Raw genomic sequence first — 19,173 nt, 5'->3', positions numbered from 1 at the left:
AGCGAAGAGCCCGGATCTCAATCCCATTGAGCACGTATGGGACCTGTTGGATTGAAGTGTGAGGGCTAGGGCCTTTCCCCTCAGAAATGTCTGGGAACTTGCAGGTGCCTTGGTGGAAGAGTGGGTTAACATCTCACAGCAAGAACTGTCAAATCTGGTGCAGTCCATTAGGAAGAGATGCACTGCAGTACTTAATGCAGCAAGGTGGCCACACCATATACTGTTACTTTTGATTTTGACCCCCCCCCCCCCTCCTTTGTTCAGGGACACATTATTCCATTTCTGTTAGTCACATGTCTGTGGAACTTGTTCAGTTTATGTCTCAGTTGTTGAATCTTGTTATGTTCATACAAATATTTACACCTGTTAAGTTTGCTGAAAATAAACGCAGTTGACAGTGAGAGGACGTTTCTTTTTTTGCTGAGTTTATATACAGTACCAGTCAAAAGTGTGGACACACCTACTCATTCAAGAGTTTCTTCTTTATTTGTACTATTTTCTACGTTGTAGGATAATAGTGAAGACATCAAAACTACGAAATAACACATATGGAATCATGTAGTAACCAAAAAAGTATTACAGTTTTTTACGATTGCTTACACACTAAAATGTAACTTTTCCCACAATTAGCAAAACCTTACACTCAAGGAGCAAAACACAAGGCTAGATTTGCACAACTGTAAGCACATCAGGTGAACACAGCCATCAGGTGAACAAACACATGATTGCTAAATTGAAGACACACCAATCAGGCTTAAGCCCTATAAAAATGCAGCAGGTAGGTTCACCTTCCTTCAACCAAAATGGAAGGCGTCAGAAGAAGAGTGAGGGTGAGAGGAGGAGTACACAGAGGAAGAGAAGGAGGTAGTGGAAGAGGCAGAGGCCGAGCCAGAAGTCGAGGAAGACCTGAAGCAGGAGGAGAACGTGCACAAAGAAGAAGACGACCAAACTTATCAAATGACATTCGTGCAACACTAGTGGACCATGTTGACCCCGGATTGACGCTGAGGGAGGCTGGACTGAGAGTTCAGCCAATCTTAGCAGATATACAGTGGCATCTGTCACAAGGACTTTTCGACAGGAAAACAGGTAAAAGATCTGTCTACAGTTACAGTAATCAGCCACTTATTGTATGTACCATATCAGCACTTGTGATACCCCTTCCTGTGACATTGTACAATAAGTTACATGTGTTATTCTCTACATAGGATTGAGGGTCAGGAACGACAAGGAGGAAGGGGGCCTATATTCACGCAAGAACAAGAGAGAGATAGTAAACATGGTTTTGGCCAATAATGCTATCAAGCTCTGAGAACTACAAGCCAACATTATCGGTGACCATGCCATTTTCAATAATGTCCATCAGGTCTCTCAGTCAACACTGGCACGCATCCTGAAAAGACATCAGGTTCAAATGAAACAACTTTATCGAGTGCCTTTTGAGCGGAATTCAGAGGGTCAAACGGCTGTGGCATGAGTATGTGGAGGTTTGTATTGTTCACTTTAGCACTGTGATGTTGCATACTGCACACATGACTTTTTTACATTGACTGTATACTAGAACTATCCTGAACTACACAATCTTGTCTTTCACTGTATTTCAGGAAGTTTTGCAGATGGATGCTGAGGAAATCCTGCATGAATTCATATATATTGATGAGGCAGGGTTCAACCTCACAAAAGCAAGAAGGAGAGGCAGAAATATAATTGGCCACAGGGCTATAATCAATGTCCCAGGGCAACATGGGGGTAACATCACCCTTTGCGTTGCCATTTCACAGAATGGGGTTGTCCTCCGTCATGCCAAAATGGGCCCTTACAACACACATTCTCGCATTTTTGGACCGATTGCACCACATCGTCACAGCAGTTAATGAAATGCACCAGATGCAATACACGGTCATCTGGGACAATGTGTCATTCCACCGCTCTGCTTTGGTCCAGAACTGGTTTCAACACCATCCACAGTTGACAGTACTATACCTTCCACCATACTCTCCGTTTCTAAACCTTATCGAAGAGTTTTTCTCTGCAATGACGGTGGAAGGTTTACAATCTCCAGCCCCAGGCTCAGGTACCATGGAGGACCCCTGTGACCAAGTCGACGCCGCAGCTGTGCAAGGATGGATTCGACATTCAAGACAGTTCTTCCCGCGTTGTCTTGCTAATGACGATATTGCTTGTGATGCTGATGAAATTCTCTGGCCAGATCCAGCTAGGCAAATAGATAATGTATAGTATGTTTACTATAGTATTTTCCGTACAATATTGTAAGTTTTTTTTCAGATTTTTTTTATGGTTGTTATTTACTGTAATTGTAACCTGTACTGGATACAGTATTTTACATTTGTCTGTTTGCTGAGCTAGCAGTGTTATGCACACTACTGTAGTAGCATGAAAACTGGGACATGTTTTGTTATGATTCTCCATGTTGACTGATTTGGGTATATGGAGAGAAATAAATGATATTTTCCTCCGTCTGCAGCATTGGTCTTGTGTAGTGTTTGTATAGTTGCACTTTCTCTGTGTACTTTATTTACAGTACCATAATCACTGACAATTAGACTTGCTAAAAGTGTTTTAGGTTGGCAACAGCAGTGTGTAACTGGTTCAAAAAGATTGAAGTCATATGAAATGTGTGTGTTTCGTATGGTAACAAAACGTTATTTTAATGAAGTTGTGTATAGTTTTGACAAGTGTTCCATTTTGCAAATGATCTGAAGTGTTGTGCTAATTGTGTAGTGTTTTGACAAACCGGGCCCTGTTTTCAAAATTGTGCTTAAACAATTGAAAAAAACTAAACAAATTAAAATCTGTTTGAGATTTTAGATTTTTTATTTCACCTTTATTTAACAGTTACACGTGGAATAAACAAACAAACAGTCAATAATACAATAGAGAAAGTCTATATGCAGTGTGTGCAAATGAGGTAGGATAAAGGGGGTGAGGCAATAAATAGGCCATAGTGGTGAAATTATTACAGTTTGCTCCAATTTCTTCAAAGTAGCCACCCTTTGCCTTGACAGATTTGCACACTCTTGGCATTCTCTCAACCAGCTTCATGAGGTCATCACCCAGAATGCATTTCAATTAACAGGTGTGCCTTGTTAAAAGTTCATTTGTGGAATTTCTTTCCTTAATGTGTTTGTGCCAATCAGTTGTGTTGTGACAAGGTAGGGGTGGTATACAGAAGATAACCCTATTTGGTAAAAGACTACGTCCATATTATGACAAGGACAGCTAAAATAAGAAAAGGGAAACGACAGTCAATCATTACTTTAAGACATGATCATTCAATCCAGAACATTTCAAGAACTTTGAAAGTTACTTCAAGTGCAGTCGCAAAAACCATCAAGCGCCGTGATGAAACTGGCTCTCAAGAGGACAGCCACAGGAAAGGAAGACCCAGAGTTACCTTCTGCTGCAGAAGATAAGTTCATTAGAGTTACCAGCCTCAGAAATTGCAGCCCAAATAAATGCTTCACAGTGTTCAAGTCATACACACATCTCAATATCAGCTGTCCAGAGGAGACTGCAAGAATCAGGCCTTCATGGTCGAAATTCTGCAAAGAAACCACAACTATTTTTATTTATTTAACCTTTATTTAACTAGGTAAGTCAGTTAAGAACAAACCACTTACTAAAATGACACCAATATTAAGAAGAGACTTGCTTGGGCCAAGAAACACGAGCAACGGACATTAGACCGGTGGAAATCTGTCCTTTGGTCTGATGAGTCCAAATTTGCAATTTTTGTTTCTAACCGCTGTGTCTTCGTGAGACACATAGTAGGTGAATGGATGATCTCTGCATGTGTGGTTCCCACCGTGAAGCATGGAGGAGGAGGACAATGACCCAACACACCTCCAGGCTGTGTAAGAGCTATTTGACCAAGAAGGAGAGTGATGGAGTGCTGAATCAGATGACCTGGCCTCCACAATCACCTGACCTCAACCCAATTGAGATGTTTTTTGATGAGTTGGACTGCAGAGTGAAGGAAAAGCAGCCAACAAGTGCTCAGCATATGTGCAAACTCGTTCAAGACTGTTGGAAAAGCTTTCCAGGTGAAGCTGGTTGAGAGAATGCAAAGAGTGTTTAAAGCTGTCATCAAGGCAAAGGGTGGCTACTTTGAAGAATCTAAAATCTAAACTATATTTTGAATTGTTTAACACTTTTTTGGTTACTACATGATTCCATATGTTTTTTCATAGTTTTGATGTCTTCAGTATTATTCTACAATGTAGAAAATAGTACAGAAAATTAAGGAAAAGCCCTTGAATGAGTAGGTGTGTCCAAACTTTTGACTGGTGCTGTATATATATTCAAACCACTTCATATATTGAGTGACTTCAATTCCATTGTACCCCATATGCACACATGCATGTTCAGTACTTCCTTTATGTATTAATGTACTGTATGTGTTGTGTGTGCATTGTATGTGGAAAACTGTAGTGGTACACCTCATTGTATGATTTTCGAAAAATGTGTTGATTTGACAGCGAAGGACTTGGCCGTGAAAGTGAGAGGTCTGCTAAGGAAACTGGGACTGAGCCAGAGAAAGACCTCAGACATCAATGATAACAATGATCAACACGTTTCATCTTCTATCAGTGGGGAAGACACCAAAGGTAAGAACAAAGGAAAGACATTCTGTACATCTTCAAATTCCATCAGAAACTGTATGAGTCAAAAGATGTGATGCTGTACACCACATTTGGCAATGTCTCTTACTTGCTAATCATTGTGTTTATTTGATAGATACCTACACAAATAGGTAGCTAGAAAAAAGTGTTAATAAGATTAAAATTCATTCAAAAGATTTAAAAGCAATACAAATATTCACTATTTTGACTTAAGTATTAAGTATTTACATATACTTGAAAAAAATGCATTCTGAGATCTTACGCACAAAAAATGCGTAACATATTGTACTAAGTCAATTCAAAACACAATTTACGAATTGCACACACAAAAAACATTTTTTTTTTTGCAGGACGTAACATATCATACGAGATGGATGACATTGCACACAATTGGATGACGTAGTACACAAAAAACGTAAACCTGTTTTTACTGTCTGAAATTATACAAAAGCTCTGGAGCGTCACTTCAAGTATTAAGTATTTTAGTAAGTATTAACTATTACATGTACAAACATAGTGTCGACGGTCCAGTGGGTTGAAGCATGGTGCTTGCATCACCAGCCTTTGAATCCTGTAGTGTACACACACTTAATGTAGGTGTCCCTTTTAATTGTATGTTGCATGGATAGAAGCATCTGCTAAATTACCATGTTATCAATATTATTATCAAACATTACATCCAGAGACTAGAATAGTTAGTGATTGCTGTGACCAAGAGTTACCTATAGAGGGCACTGTAGTATCATACCAGTCAAAGTCCCTTATAAAAGACTGCACAGTTCTACATCTTTAATCCATTCAAAGTCCCCGAAATTAATATGTATCATTTTAAATGATTAATGTTGGATATTTTCTGGTCTGGGTACCCCCTAACCCTTATGATATTGAAGCTGTTACTCTCCAAGGTATGACTGGGTTAATATGCAGACCACATTTGGGAAGTAGGGGGCAATTTCCCCTGAAATGAAAGGTGCGATCTGTAGATTTTCCACATGCAAACAATCCTTATTGTCTTAAATAATTGTTTATTAATACATTAATAAAGTCATTTATTAGTTACATTTAGGCACATGTAAGTTTTTCACATTTCAAGGGGTATGTGTCCGTAGCTGAAATAATCATTGATGTGTGCCATTGGGACATTTTCCAGTTTGCTCATTGATACTAAACCATGCTTTTTCTTTCACCCATCATGCCCTTGTGCTTTCAGCCAGACCCAGGGCCATGTCAAAGTCAGACACCTGCAAGGTGAGTCTGTTGACTGCTAGGGATTGGAGACAGGTGAAGTTTCAATATAGTTTCAATCTTAATCAATGTATTGGCCTGGTATTGAACTGAAGAAAGAAAGATGATTCAAAGTATTCAAGGTACTTAAACATCTGTGTTTGCCAGGGCATTTGTCTAGGTGGGCCTGGAGGAGTTTTTGCAGGTGCTGAAGACCTTTGGCCTGAATCTAAAGAGGGAGCATATGGGCTTGTTTCTGGCCCGCTGTGGCCTGGGACTCAAAAAGACGGGTGTGATCTATTACCCAGAGTTTCTCTGCATGTTTCAGGAACAAAGCGAGAAAGGGGTCATAGACAGGTCTTGGCTGATTTCTTTTGATTTTCCCATGGTGTCAAGCAAAGAGGCACTGAGTTTGAAGGTAGGCCTTGAAATACATCCACAGGTACACCTCCAATGGACTCAAATGATGTCAATTAGCCTATCAGAAGCTTCTAAAGCCATTACATAATTTTCTGGAATTTTCAAAGCTGTTTAAAGGCACAGTCAACTTAGTGTGTGTAAACTTCTGACCCACTGGAATTGTGATGCAGTGAGTTATAAGTGAAATAATCTGTCTGTGAACAATTGTTGGAATAATGACTTAAGTCATGCAGAAAGTAAATGTCCTAACCGACTTGCCAAAACTATAGTTTGTTAACAAGAAATATGTGGAGTGGTTGAAAAACAAGTTTTAATGACTCCAACCTAAGTGTATGTAAACTTCCGACTTCAACTGTACATATGAGATGAGTAATGCCAGATATGTAAACATTATTAAAGTGACTAGTTGTCCATTCCTTAAAATGGCCAGTGATTTCTTATCTATGCCTATAGGCATCAGCCTCTAATGTGCTAGTGATGGCTGTTTAAACCCTCTACAGGATCGGTGTCCCGACCTCGGGACGGTTGAGCTAATGTAGGCTAATGCGATTAGCATGAGGTTCTAAGTAACAAGAATATTTCCCAGGACATAGACATATCTGATATTGTCAGAAAGCTTAAATTCTTCTAACTGAACTGTCCAATTTACAGTAGCTATTACAGTGAAAGAATACCACGTTATTGTTTGAGGAGGGTGCACTGTTATGAACTTGAAAATGTATTAATAGACCAGTTAGGCACATTTGGGCGGTCTTAATACAGCATTTTTAACAGAAATGCAATGGTTCATTGGATCAATCTAAAACTTTGCACATACACTGATGCCATGTAGTGGCCAAAATGGATATTGCACCTGGGCTGAAATAATACATTATGGCCTTTCTCTTGCATTTCAAAGATGATGGTACAACAAAAAAAAGAACGATTGTTTTTTTCTTTACATACTACTTAAAACGTACTGTTTTTTAAATTTTTATTTAACCTTTATTTAACCAGATCTATTGTGTTATATTTTCCTACATTCCTTCACATTTCCACAAACAGGCAGTTAGATTTGAGTATGTCATTTCAGGCTAAAATTTAAAAGAAGGGGCGGATCCTTATAAGGCCCGAGGATGTGTGGTATATGGCCAATATTCCACGGCTAAGGGCTGTTCTTATGCGCGACACAATGCAGAGTGCCTGGATACAGCCCTTATCCGTGTTATGGTATATTGGCCAAACACCAAAAACCTAGATGCCTTATTGCTATTATAAACTTTAAACGTAATTATAAACGTAATTAGAACAGTAAAAATAAATGTTTTGTCATACCCGTGGTATATGGTCTGATATACCACGGCTGTCAGCCAATCAGCATTCAGGACTCGAACCATCCAGTTTATAATTAAGCAATATATGGCCAACATACCAACATACCAAGAAGGGCTGTTCTTACGCACAAAACAACGCAGAGTGCCTGGACACAGCCCTTAGACGTGGTATATTGGCCATATATCACAAACCCCCGAGGTGCCTTATTGCTATTATAAATTGTTTACCAACGTAATTAGAGCAGTAAAAATAAGTGTTTTGTCATACCCGTGGTATACATTCTGATATACCACGGCTGCCAATCAGAACTCAGGGCTCGACATGTTGCGTTGTGCCTAAGAACAGTTCTTAGCCGTGATATATTGGCCATATACCATGCCTTATTGCTTAAATATACCACACCCTCTCGGACCATATTACTTAAGTATATTGCAATTTATCGTATCATATATTGTACCATGTCATAACCCTGATACAGATAATAATATTGAGGGAATGGCCGTGTGTCACGCCCTGGTCGAGGTATTTTGTGTTTATCTTCATTTATTTGGTCAGGCCAGGGTGTGGCATGGGTTTTTGTATGTGGTGTGTTTTGTCCTGGGGTTTTGTTAGGTATTGGGTTTGTGGTTTAGTGGGGTTCTCTAGCAAAGTCTATGGCTGTCTGAATTGGTTCTCAATCAGAGGCAGGTGATTATCGTTGTCTCTGATTGGGAGCCATATTTAGTCAGCCATATTCTTTGAGTGTTTTGTGGGTGATTGTTCCTGTCTCTGTGTTTGTTGTCACAAGATAGGCTGTATAGGTTTTCGCGTTACGTTTCTTGTTTTTGTATTGTTCGTTTCGTCTTCATTAAACATACAGTGCCTTGCGAAAGTATTCGGCCCCCTTGAACTTTGCGACCTTTTGCCACATTTCAGGCTTCAAACATAAAGATATAAAACTGTATTTTTTTTGTGAAGAATCAACAACAAGTGGGACACAATCATGAAGTGGAACAACATTTATTGGATATTTCAAACTTTTTTAACAAATCACAAACTGAAAAATTGGGCGTGCAAAATTATTCAGCCCCCTTAAGTTAATACTTTGTAGCGCCACCTTTTGCTGCGATTACAGCTGTAAGTCGCTTGGGGTATGTCTCTATCAGTTTTGCACATCGAGAGACTGACATTTTTTCCCATTCCTCCTTGCAAAACAGCTCGAGCTCAGTGAGGTTGGATGGAGAGCATTTGTGAACAGCAGTTTTCAGTTCTTTCCACAGATTCTCGATTGGATTCAGGTCTGGACTTTGACTTGGCCATTCTAACACCGGGATATGTTTATTTTTGAACCACTCCATTGTAGATTTTGCTTTATGTTTTGGATCATTGTCTTGTTGGAAGACAAATCTCCGTCCCAGTCTCAGGTCTTTTGCAGACTCCATCAGGTTTTCTTCCAGAATGGTCCTGTATTTGGCTCCATCCATCTTCCCATCAATTTTAACCATCTTCCCTGTCCCTGCTGAAGAAAAGCAGGCCCAAACCATGATGCTGCCACCACCATGTTTGACAGTGGGGATGGTGTGTTCAGGGTGATGAGCTGTGTTGCTTTTACGCCAAACATAACGTCTTGCATTGTTGCCAAAAAGTTCAATTTTGGTTTCATCTGACCAGAGCACCTTCTTCCACATGTTTGGTGTGTCTCCCAGGTGGCTTGTGGCAAACTTTAAACTACACTTTCTATGGATATCTTTAACCTCTTGGATCTCTAGGGGCGCTATTTCATTTTTGGATAAAAAACGTTCCCGTTTTAAGCGCAATATTTTGTCACGAAAAGATGCTTGACTATGCATATTATTGACCGTTTTGGAAAGAAAACACTCTGAAGTTTCAGAATCTGCAAAGATATTGTCTGTAAGTGCCCCAGAACTCATTCTACAGGCGAAACCAAGATGATACGTCAACCAGGAAATGAGCAGAATCTCTGAAGCTCTGTTTTCCATTGTCTCCTTATATCGCTGTGATTGCGCAAGGAATGAGCCTACACTTTCTGTCGTTTCCCCAAGGTGTTTGCAGCATTGTGACGTATTTGTAGGCATATCATTGGAAGATTGACCATAAGGGACTACATTTTCTAAGTGTCTGCCTGTTGTCCCTGCATCGAAATTGGAGCGCAAAGCCAGGTGCAAATATTTTTCCATTTGAGAAACCAGGCTTCCACGAAGGATATATCATCGAAGAGATATGTGGAAAAACACCTTGAGGGTTGATTCTAAACCACGTTTGCCATGTTTCAGTCGATATTATGGAGTTAATTTGGAAAAAAGTTCGCGTTTTGAGGGCTGAATTTTCGTTTTTTTTTTTTTTTTTTTTTTTGGTAGCCAAATGTGATTAACAAAACGGAGCTATTTCTAATACACAAAGAATCTTTTGGGAAAAACTGAGCATCTGCTATCTAACTGAGAGTCACCTCATTGAAAACATCAGAAGTTCTTCAAAGGTAAGTTATTTTATTTGAAGGCTTTACTTGTTTTTGTGATAGTTGCCTGCTAAATGCTAACGCTAAATGCTACGCTAGCTAGCTACTGTTACACAAATGATTGTTTTCCTATGGTTGAAAAGCATATTTTGAAAATCTGAGATGACAGTGTTGTTAACAAAAGGCTAAGCTTGAGAGATAGCATATTTATTTCATTTCATTTGCGATTTTCATGAATAGTTAACGTTGCGTTATGGTAATGAGCTTAGGTCTATAAATAGAATCCCGGATCCGGGTTTGGTCGTCGCAACAGGTTAAGAAATGGCTTTCTTCTTGCCACTCTTCCATAAAGGCCAGATTTGTGCAATATACGACTGATTGTTGTCCTATGGACAGAGTCTCCCACCTCAGCTGTAGATCTCTGCAGTTCATCCAGAGTGATCATGGGCCTCTTGGCTGCATCTCTGATCAGTCTTTGCCTTGTATGAGCTGAAAGTTTAGAGGGACGGCCAGGTCTTGGTAGATTTGCAGTCTGATACTCCTTCCATTTCAATATTATCGCTTGCACAGTGCTCCTTGGGATGTTTAAAGCTTGGGAAATCTTTTTGTATCCAAATCCGGCTTTAAACTTCTTCACAACAGTATCTCAGACCTGCCTGGTGTGTTCCTTGTTCTTCATGATGCTCTCTGCGCTTTTAACGGACCTCTGAGACTATCACAGTGCAGGTGCATTTATACGGAGACTTGATTACACACAGGTGGATTGTATTTATCATCATTAGTCATTTAGGTCAACATTGGATCATTCAGAGATCCTCACTGAACTTCTGGAGAGAGTTTGCTGCACTGAAAGTAAAGGGGCTGAATAATTTTGCACAACCCAATTTTTCAGTTTTTGATTTGTTAAAAAAGTTTGAAATATCCAATAAATGTCGTTCCACTTCATGATTGTGTCCCACTTGTTGTTGATTCTTCACAAAAAAATACCGTTTTATATATTTATGTTTGAAGCCTGAAATGTGGCAAAAGGTCGCAAAGTTCAAGGGGGCCGAATACTTTCGCAAGGCACTGTATATGAAAATTACTACGTGCGTTTTGGTCCGATCCTTGCTACACCTCCTCGTCCGAGGAGGAGATAGAAGAAAGCCGTTACAGAATCACCCACCACACCAGGACCAAGCAGCGTGGTGACAGGCAGCGACAGCAGACGCAACAAAGAGAGGAATGGACATGGGAGGATGAATTGTTCGGAGAAGGACCCTGGGATCAGCCTGGAGAATATCGCCGCCCCAAAGAAGAACTGGAGGCGGCGAGAGCTGAGAGGCGCTGGTGTGAGGAGGCAGCACGGCAACGCGGATGGAAGCCTGAGAGTCAGCCCCAAAAATTTCTTGGGGAGTGGCTAACAGGGAGTATGGCTACGCCAGGTAGGAGACCTGCGCAAACTCCCTGTGCTTACCGGGGGGCTAGAGAGACCGGGCAGGCACCGTGTTATGCTGTGGTGCGCACGGTGTCTCCAGTGCGGGTGCATAGCCCGGTGCGGTACATTCCAGCTCCGCGTATCGGCCGGGCTAGAGTGAGCATCGAGCCAAGTGCCATGAAGCCGGCTCTACGCATCTGGTCCCCAGTGCGTCTCCTTGGGCCGGCTTACATGGCACCAGCCTTGCGCTCGGTGTCTCCGGTTCGCCTGCATAGCCCAGTGCGGGCTATTCCACCTCGCCGCACTGGCAGGGCGACCGAGAGCATTCAACCAGGTAAGGTTGGGCAGGCTCGGTGCTCAAGATCTCCAGTGCGCCTGCACGGTCTGGTCTATCCAGTACCACCTCCACACCCCAGCCCTCCGGTAGCAGCTCCCCGCACCAGGCTTCCTGTGCGTGTCCTCGGCCAAGTACCACCAGTGCCAGCACCACGCATCAGGCCTACAGTGCGCCTCGCCTGTCCAGCGCTGACGGAGCCTTCCTCCTCTCCAGCGCTGTCGGAGTCTCCCGCCTGTTTAGCGCTGCCAGAGCTTTCCGCCTCTACAGCGCTGTCGGAGTCTCCCGCCTGTTCAGAACTGCCAGTCTGCAAGGAGCTGCCAGTGTGCATAGAGCCGCCAGTGTGCATAGAGCCGCCAGTGTGCATAGAGCCGCCAGTGTGCATAGAGCCGCCAGTGTGCATAGAGCCGCCAGTGTGCATAGAGCCGCCAGTGTGCTTAGAGCCGCCAGTGTGCATAGAGCCGCCAGTGTGCATAGAGCCGCCAGTGTGCAAGGAGCCGCCAGTCTGCAAGGAGCCGCCAGTCTGCAAGGAGCTGCCAGTCTGCATAGAGCTGCCAGTCTGCATAGAGCTGCCAGTCCGCAAGAAGCTGCCAGTCTGCAAGGAGCCGCCAGAGCTGCCAGTCTGCAGGATGCCGCCAAAGCTGCCAGTCTGCAAGGAGCCGCCAGAGCTGCCAATCTGCATGGAGCCGCCAGAGCTGCCAGTCAGCATGGAGCAGCCAGAGCCACCAGTCAGCATGGAGCAGCCAGGGCCGCCAGTCTGCATGGAGCAGCCAGGGCCGCCAGTCTGCATGGAGCAGCCAGAGCAGCCAGTCAGCATGGAGCAGCCAGAGCAGCCAGTCAGCATGGAGCAGCCAGAGCAGCCAGTCAGCATGGAGCAGCCAGAGCTGCCAGTCACCATGGAGCAGCCAGTCAGCATGGAGCAGCCAGAGCAGCCAGTCAGCATGGAGCAGCCAGAACTGCCAGACTCTTCCAGATCTGCCAATCAGCCAGACTCTTCCAGATCTGCCAGTCAGCCAGACTCTTCCAGATCTGCCAGTCAGCCAGACTCTTCCAGATCTGCCAGTCAACCAGACTCTTCCAGATCTGCCAGTCAACCAGACTCTTCCAGATCTGCCAGTCAACCAGACTCTTCCAGATCTGCCAGTCAACCAGACTCTTCCAGATCTGCCAGTCAACCAGACTCTTCCAGATCTGCCAGTCAACCAGACTCTTCCAGATCTGCCAGTCAGCCAGACTCTTCCAGATCTGCCAGTCAGCCGGGATCTGCCAGAACTGCCAGTTCGCCAGTCGGCCAGGATCTGCCAGATCCGCCAGTCGGCCAGGATCTGCCAGATCCGCCAGTCAGCCAGGATCTGCCAGTCAGCCAGGATCTGCCAGTCAGCCAGGATCTGCCAGTCAGCCAGGATCTGCCGGATCCAACTACCTGCCTGAGCTTCTTCTCAGTGCTGAGCTTCTTCTCAGTGCTAAGCTACCCCTCAGTCCCGAGCTACCCCTCAGTCCCGAGCTACCCCTCAGTCCCGAGCTGTCCCTCAGTCCCGAGCTGTCCCTCAGTCCCGAGCTGCCCCTCAGTCCAGTGGGGTTCTGGGACTACTAGGCCATGGTCGGCGGCGAGGATGGACTATCCAGGGACGCGAGAAGGAGGGACTAAGACATTGATAGAGTGGGGTCCACGTCCCGCGCCGGAGCCGCCACCATGGACAGACGCCCACCCGGACCCTCCCTATTGTTTTGATGTGCGTCCGGGAGTCCGCACCTTAGGGGGTGGTTCTGTCACGCCCTGGTCGAGGTATTTTGTGTTTATCTTCATTTATTTGGTCAGGCCAGGGTGTGGCATGGATTTTTGTATGTGGTGTGTTTTGTCCTGGGGTTTTGTTAGGTATTGGGTTTGTGGTTTAGTGGGGTTCTCTAGCAAAGTCTATGGCTGTCTGAATTGGTTCTCAATCAGAGGCAGGTGATTATCGTTGTCTCTGATTGGTAGCCATATTTAGTCAGCCATATTCTTTGAGTGTTTCGTGGGTGATTGTTCCTGTCTCTGTGTTTGTTGTCACAAGATAGGCTGTATAGGTTTTCGCGTTACGTTTCTTGTTTTTGTATTGTTCGTTTCGTCTTCATTAAACATGTATGAAATTTACCACGCTGCGTTTTGGTCCGATCCTTGCTACACCTCCTAGTCTGAGGAGGAGATAGAAGAAAGCCGTTACACCGTGTCCGAAATCTGTCTTGCCTACTACTTACTAAAACTACATACTGCGTACTAATCGTATTACATACTACTTAAAACGTACTGTTTTTTTTATTTTTATTTAACCTTTATTTAACTAAGCAAGTCTAGTTTAGTAAAAAACAAATGCAGTAAGCAACAAATATCAATTTACTAGGCTTATCCATACTGGGAATAGGTAATCTAATGTGTAATTGATTTCAGCCTTTCGTTAATTTTGGTACAGTGCATCAACATCTCTGATTACCAGCTGTTGTCAAATACAAAGCATACCGGACTGATGTCAGTCAAGCCAGTCAAGTTCTTCCACACCGATCTCGACAAGCCGTTTCTCTATTGACCTCGCTTTGTGCACTGGGGCATTATCATGCTGAAACAGGAAAAGGCCTTCCCCAAAATGTTGCTACAAAGTATAGAATTGTCTAGAATGTCATTGTAGCGTTAAGATTTCCCTTCACTGGAACAAAGGGGCCGGACCCAGGTCACAATATTTCTCAGCCAGTGATTGTCAAGCAAATAACTGTCGGTCTCACGGTAATTGACCGTTAATTAACATAAACACATTTAGCATCTGCTGGCATCCACACATAGCCTACAAGCCACTGATGCAGACCATTTTAAAAGTCTAATAAATCCATGTAGTATAGCCTACACCTTCACATTAAATCCATTATTAATTTTAGACAGATCTAATGAAGCCTGATTTGAAGAAAATGTAGTCCTGATCTGGCTATGCCAAATGGCTGTGGGCTACACCAGTAAATTTAGCAGACAAGATTTGCTTAGAATTCTGTGGCATTATTTTACATTATTTCATAGCATGAAGAATACAATTAAACAAATCCAAATAAAATGTTAACATTTTCTCCAAATGATTTGCGGGAGTGCGCACATGCGGCTATTCTGTGTTGAGAGGTTAACAAAGAAATAGGCTCTCCTATATTCTTAATTTAGAGTTATTAATGTAACTTTAGTTGTTCTACAAACGCTGGGCTATATGTTTTGATTTTCAATACATTGTAAGGCTGCATGAGCTGTGCTTTGTTTTCTGCACAGGCTGTATACACACTTCATTAGTCTCTCAGTCACAATTTGACAAGCACTTGATAGTGCCTCGGATTTCAGAGCGGCATCCCCTTTGTGGCCTTAATGCACCTTTAAAAAATCCATGCCTTTTGCGGTCAGTGGCTGTTGTGCCCTCTGCCCGGAGTGCTGCATTGTGCATTTCTCCTTAAGGGCTGAGAGCTTCTAAGCACCTCTCACTCACATGGCTCTCCATGTGATCGGGTCTTTCTCACAGGCTACAAGTGAAGACAGACACATCGGGGACGCAACTGTGCGCGTCCTTATCCAATTCCGAGGTGCATATTGAAGATATTGGAAGAACTGTCCATTGTACAAAAGCCGAACCATTCTATTCGGTGCGAGAAATAAATATTGAAACAATGTCTGGGACAGTAATGGGATGCAATAGAATCCAAATTAACACAACCACTAGCATAAAAAATCTTTGTAAAAATAATCTTTCCCAAACTTGTAACTCAGGCGTTGTTTTTTTCCTGCCAGTTACGCTCTAAACCTCTTGTAAATAGGATTAATGTTATTTGGCCACTTTAGTATAGTATATAGGCCTATGGGCTAGGCGACATGAGGTGTGCGACTATGATTAGAAAAAGTAGCACAAAAAAAGGCAGTTTCTTTACAAGTGATAATATATCATTCACAAGTGATAGGGTACATACATATACAGATAGGGTACTTTACATATACTAAATAATATATGTGTGAAATTTGTTTTGATTTAGAATGGACCATTATCATGCACCTGTCTCGAAACAGAGGCAGCGGAAAAAATACAGGTAATCTATGCACTTAAATAGCGAATGGAGGACACTTTTCCCGTGGTTCATTTTCATGGCAGCCAGGTAGGCTATACTCCTGTTGTAAAGATAAACAATGTGCTTAATATTAGGAAAGTTGAGAACTAAATATAGTAGGCCTAGTGTAAGGATTGACGCTGGAGACGAGAAGCAGGGAGTGAACATTTAATAACCATGGATAGGAACAGAATACGAGCAGTATCTGGACAGGGTAAACGGAAACGACATTAATGCTGACACAGGGGTGAAACAGAGGAAACAGACAGATATAAGGAAGGCATTCAAAATGTGAAGGAGTCCAGGTGAGTTCAATGAGTGCTGATGTGTGTAATGATGGTGACAGGTGTGCGTAATGAAAGGCAGCCTGGCGCTCTCGCGCACCAGAGAGGCTGGGAGCCTGCCAACCCAACCAGGGCAAGGAAACCTCTCAAGCTAGCTACGGCATGGAAGCCCGATGCGCCAGTTGAGGCACCCCTGGTTCCATTGGCAGTGGCATCCGGACCCGACGTTACCAACAAAACTAAAAACTAAAACCTCCCTGAAGCTTCGTATAGTGGTATCAGCAATCTGTAATGATCGACGCTGGAGATGAGAAGCAGGTATAGGGAGTGAACATTTAAAAGCCACGGACAGGAACAGAATACGGACAGCGTCTGGCCATTGTAAACAGAAATGACAATAATGCTGACACAGGGATGAAACAGACAGATATAGGGAAGGCAATCAAAATGTGAAGGAGTCCAGGTGAGTTCAATGAGCGCTGATGAGCGTAATGATGGTGCGTGTAATGAAAGGCAGTCTGGTGCCCTCGAGTGCAAGAGAGGGAGAGCGGGTGCAGGCGTGTATCATGACACTAGACGAGAACCAAATGCAGACACAGGAGGCAGATGGTTGGAGTTTAAGATCTTTAATAAATCCAAAGGGAATAGGCAAGAGAATGGTCATGGACAGGCAAAAGGTCATAACCAGATCAGAATCCAGAAGGTACAGAGTAGCAGGCAGGCTCGAGGTCAGGGCAGGCAGAATGGGCAGGCAGAATGGTCAGGCAGGCGGTACAGAGTCCAGAACAGGCAAGGGTCAAAACCGGGAAGACTAGAAAAAGGAGAAAAGGCAAAGCAGGAAAACGGGAAAAACGCTGGTAGGCTTGGTCATACAAGACGAACTGACACAGAGAGACAGGAAACGAGGACAGGTGAAACAGCGGGACACCTAGCCTATAGAAAGCTGATGGGAACCTCCAATTTTTAGTAGAGGCCATCACCCTGTTTTCTCGCACATTTGCATAGCCTATAGGAATGTTGCACAACATGAGCTCATGGGCTCTCATGAAGTGTTTGATTAGATTTTCAAACACATTTGCATTGATGTCAGAGCAATTAGAGGGACAATAGAGTACTGAGTACAAGGCAGTTAGCAAGTTTGGTAGGCTACTAACGACCATCAGCAGCACCAGAGTTTGGAGAAGCGTAATTACCATGACTAAACAGTCACATGGAATTTGGCTGCCTTCATGACTCGTGACCGCTGGTGTGGCGGTAATACGGTCACCGCAACAACCCAGACCATTATTCCTCCTCCACCAAACTTTACAGTTGGCACTATGAATTCGGGCAGGTAGTGTTCTCCTGGCATCTGCCAAACCCAGATTCGTCCGTCAGACTACCAGATAATGAAGAGTGATTCATCACTCCAGAGAACGCGTTTCCACTGCTCCAAAGTTCAATGGCGATGAGCTTTACACCACTCCAGACAACACTTGGCATTGCACATGGTGATCTTAGGCTTGTGTGTGCGGCTGCTCATGGTAAGTTCTTGACGAGCAGTTATTGTGCTGACGTTGCTTTCAGAGGCAGTTTGGAACTCGGTAGTGAGTTGCAACCGAGCACAGGGCCGTTGTGTCCCACCGCTTAGCGGCTGAGTCATTGTTGCTCCTAGACATTTCCACTTCACAATAACAGCACTTACAATTGGCAGGTGCAGCTCTAGCAGGGCAGACATTTGACGAACTGACTTGTTGGAAAGGTGGCATCCTATTTTATTTTCTTAATCTGTTATTTTACCAGGTAAATTGACTGGAACACGTTCTCATTTGCAGCAACAACTATGGGAATAGTTACAGGGGAGAGGAGGGGGATGAATGAGCCAATTGTAAACTGGGGATTATTAGGTGACCGTGATGGTTTGAGGGCCAGATTGGAAATTTAGCCAGGACACCGGGGTTAACACTCCTATGATAAGTGCCATGGGATCTTTAATGACCTCAGAGAGTCAGGACACCCGTTTAACGTCCCATCCGAAAGACGGATGTCCCCAATCACTGCCCTGGGGAATTGGGAAAGAGTGCCTCCTACACCACTTCCAGCAGCATCTGTTCTCCCATCCAGAGACTGACCAGGACCAACCCTGCTTAGCTTCATAAGCAAGCCAGCAGTGGTATGCAGGGTGGCATGCTGCTGGCATTGCAGTGCAATGTTTTATACACCTGTCAGCAACGGGTGTGCCTAAAATAGCCGAATCCACTAATTTGAAGGGGTGTCCACATACAGTGCCTTGCGAAAGTATTCGGCCCCCTTGAACTTTGCAACCTTTTGCCACATTTCAGGCTTCAAACATAAAGATATAAAACTATTTTTTTGTGAAGAATCAACAACAAGTGGGACACAATCATGAAGTGGAACGACATTTATTGGATATTTCAAACTTTTTTAACAAATCAAAAACTGAAAAATTGGGCGTGCAAAATTATTCAGCCCCTTTACTTTCAGTGCAGCAAACTCTCTCCAGAAGTTCAGTGAGGATCTCTGAATGATCCAATGTTGACCTAAATGACTAATGATGATAAATACAATCCACCTGTGTGTAATCAAGTCTCCGTATAAATGCACCTGCACTGTGATAGTCTCAGAGGTCTGTTAAAAGCGCAGAGAGCATCATGAAGAACAAGGAACACACCAGGCAGGTCCGAGATACTGTTGTGAAGAAGTTTAAAGCCGGATTTGGATACAAAAAGATTTCCCAAGCTTTAAACATCCCAAGGAGCACTGTGCAAGCGATAATATTGAAATGGAAGGAGTATCAGACCACTGCAAATCTACCAAGACCTGGCCGTCCCTCTAAACTTTCAGCTCATACAAGGCGAAGACTGATCAGAGATGCAGCCTAGAGGCCCATGATCACTCTGGATGAACTGCAGAGATCTACAGCTGAGGTGGGAGACTCTGTCCATAGGACAACAATCAGTCGTATATTGCACAAATCTGGCCTT

At 43.5% G+C, this 19,173-nt stretch overlaps 1 pseudogene; it reads left to right on the top strand.

The window, feature by feature from the left end:
* Window positions 1-2,034: 2,034 nt before the first annotated feature.
* LOC139374436 (uncharacterized) overlaps window positions 2,035-19,173 on the top strand; it is a 62,256-nt pseudogene continuing 45,117 nt past the window's right edge.

Source organism: Oncorhynchus clarkii, chromosome 19, assembly GCF_045791955.1.
Source record: "Oncorhynchus clarkii lewisi isolate Uvic-CL-2024 chromosome 19, UVic_Ocla_1.0, whole genome shotgun sequence".
NCBI classification, from domain to species: Eukaryota; Metazoa; Chordata; class Actinopteri; order Salmoniformes; family Salmonidae; genus Oncorhynchus; species Oncorhynchus clarkii.
The sequence above is the reverse complement of the archived record's forward strand: the minus strand, read 5'-3'. Positions and strand labels throughout refer to the sequence as shown.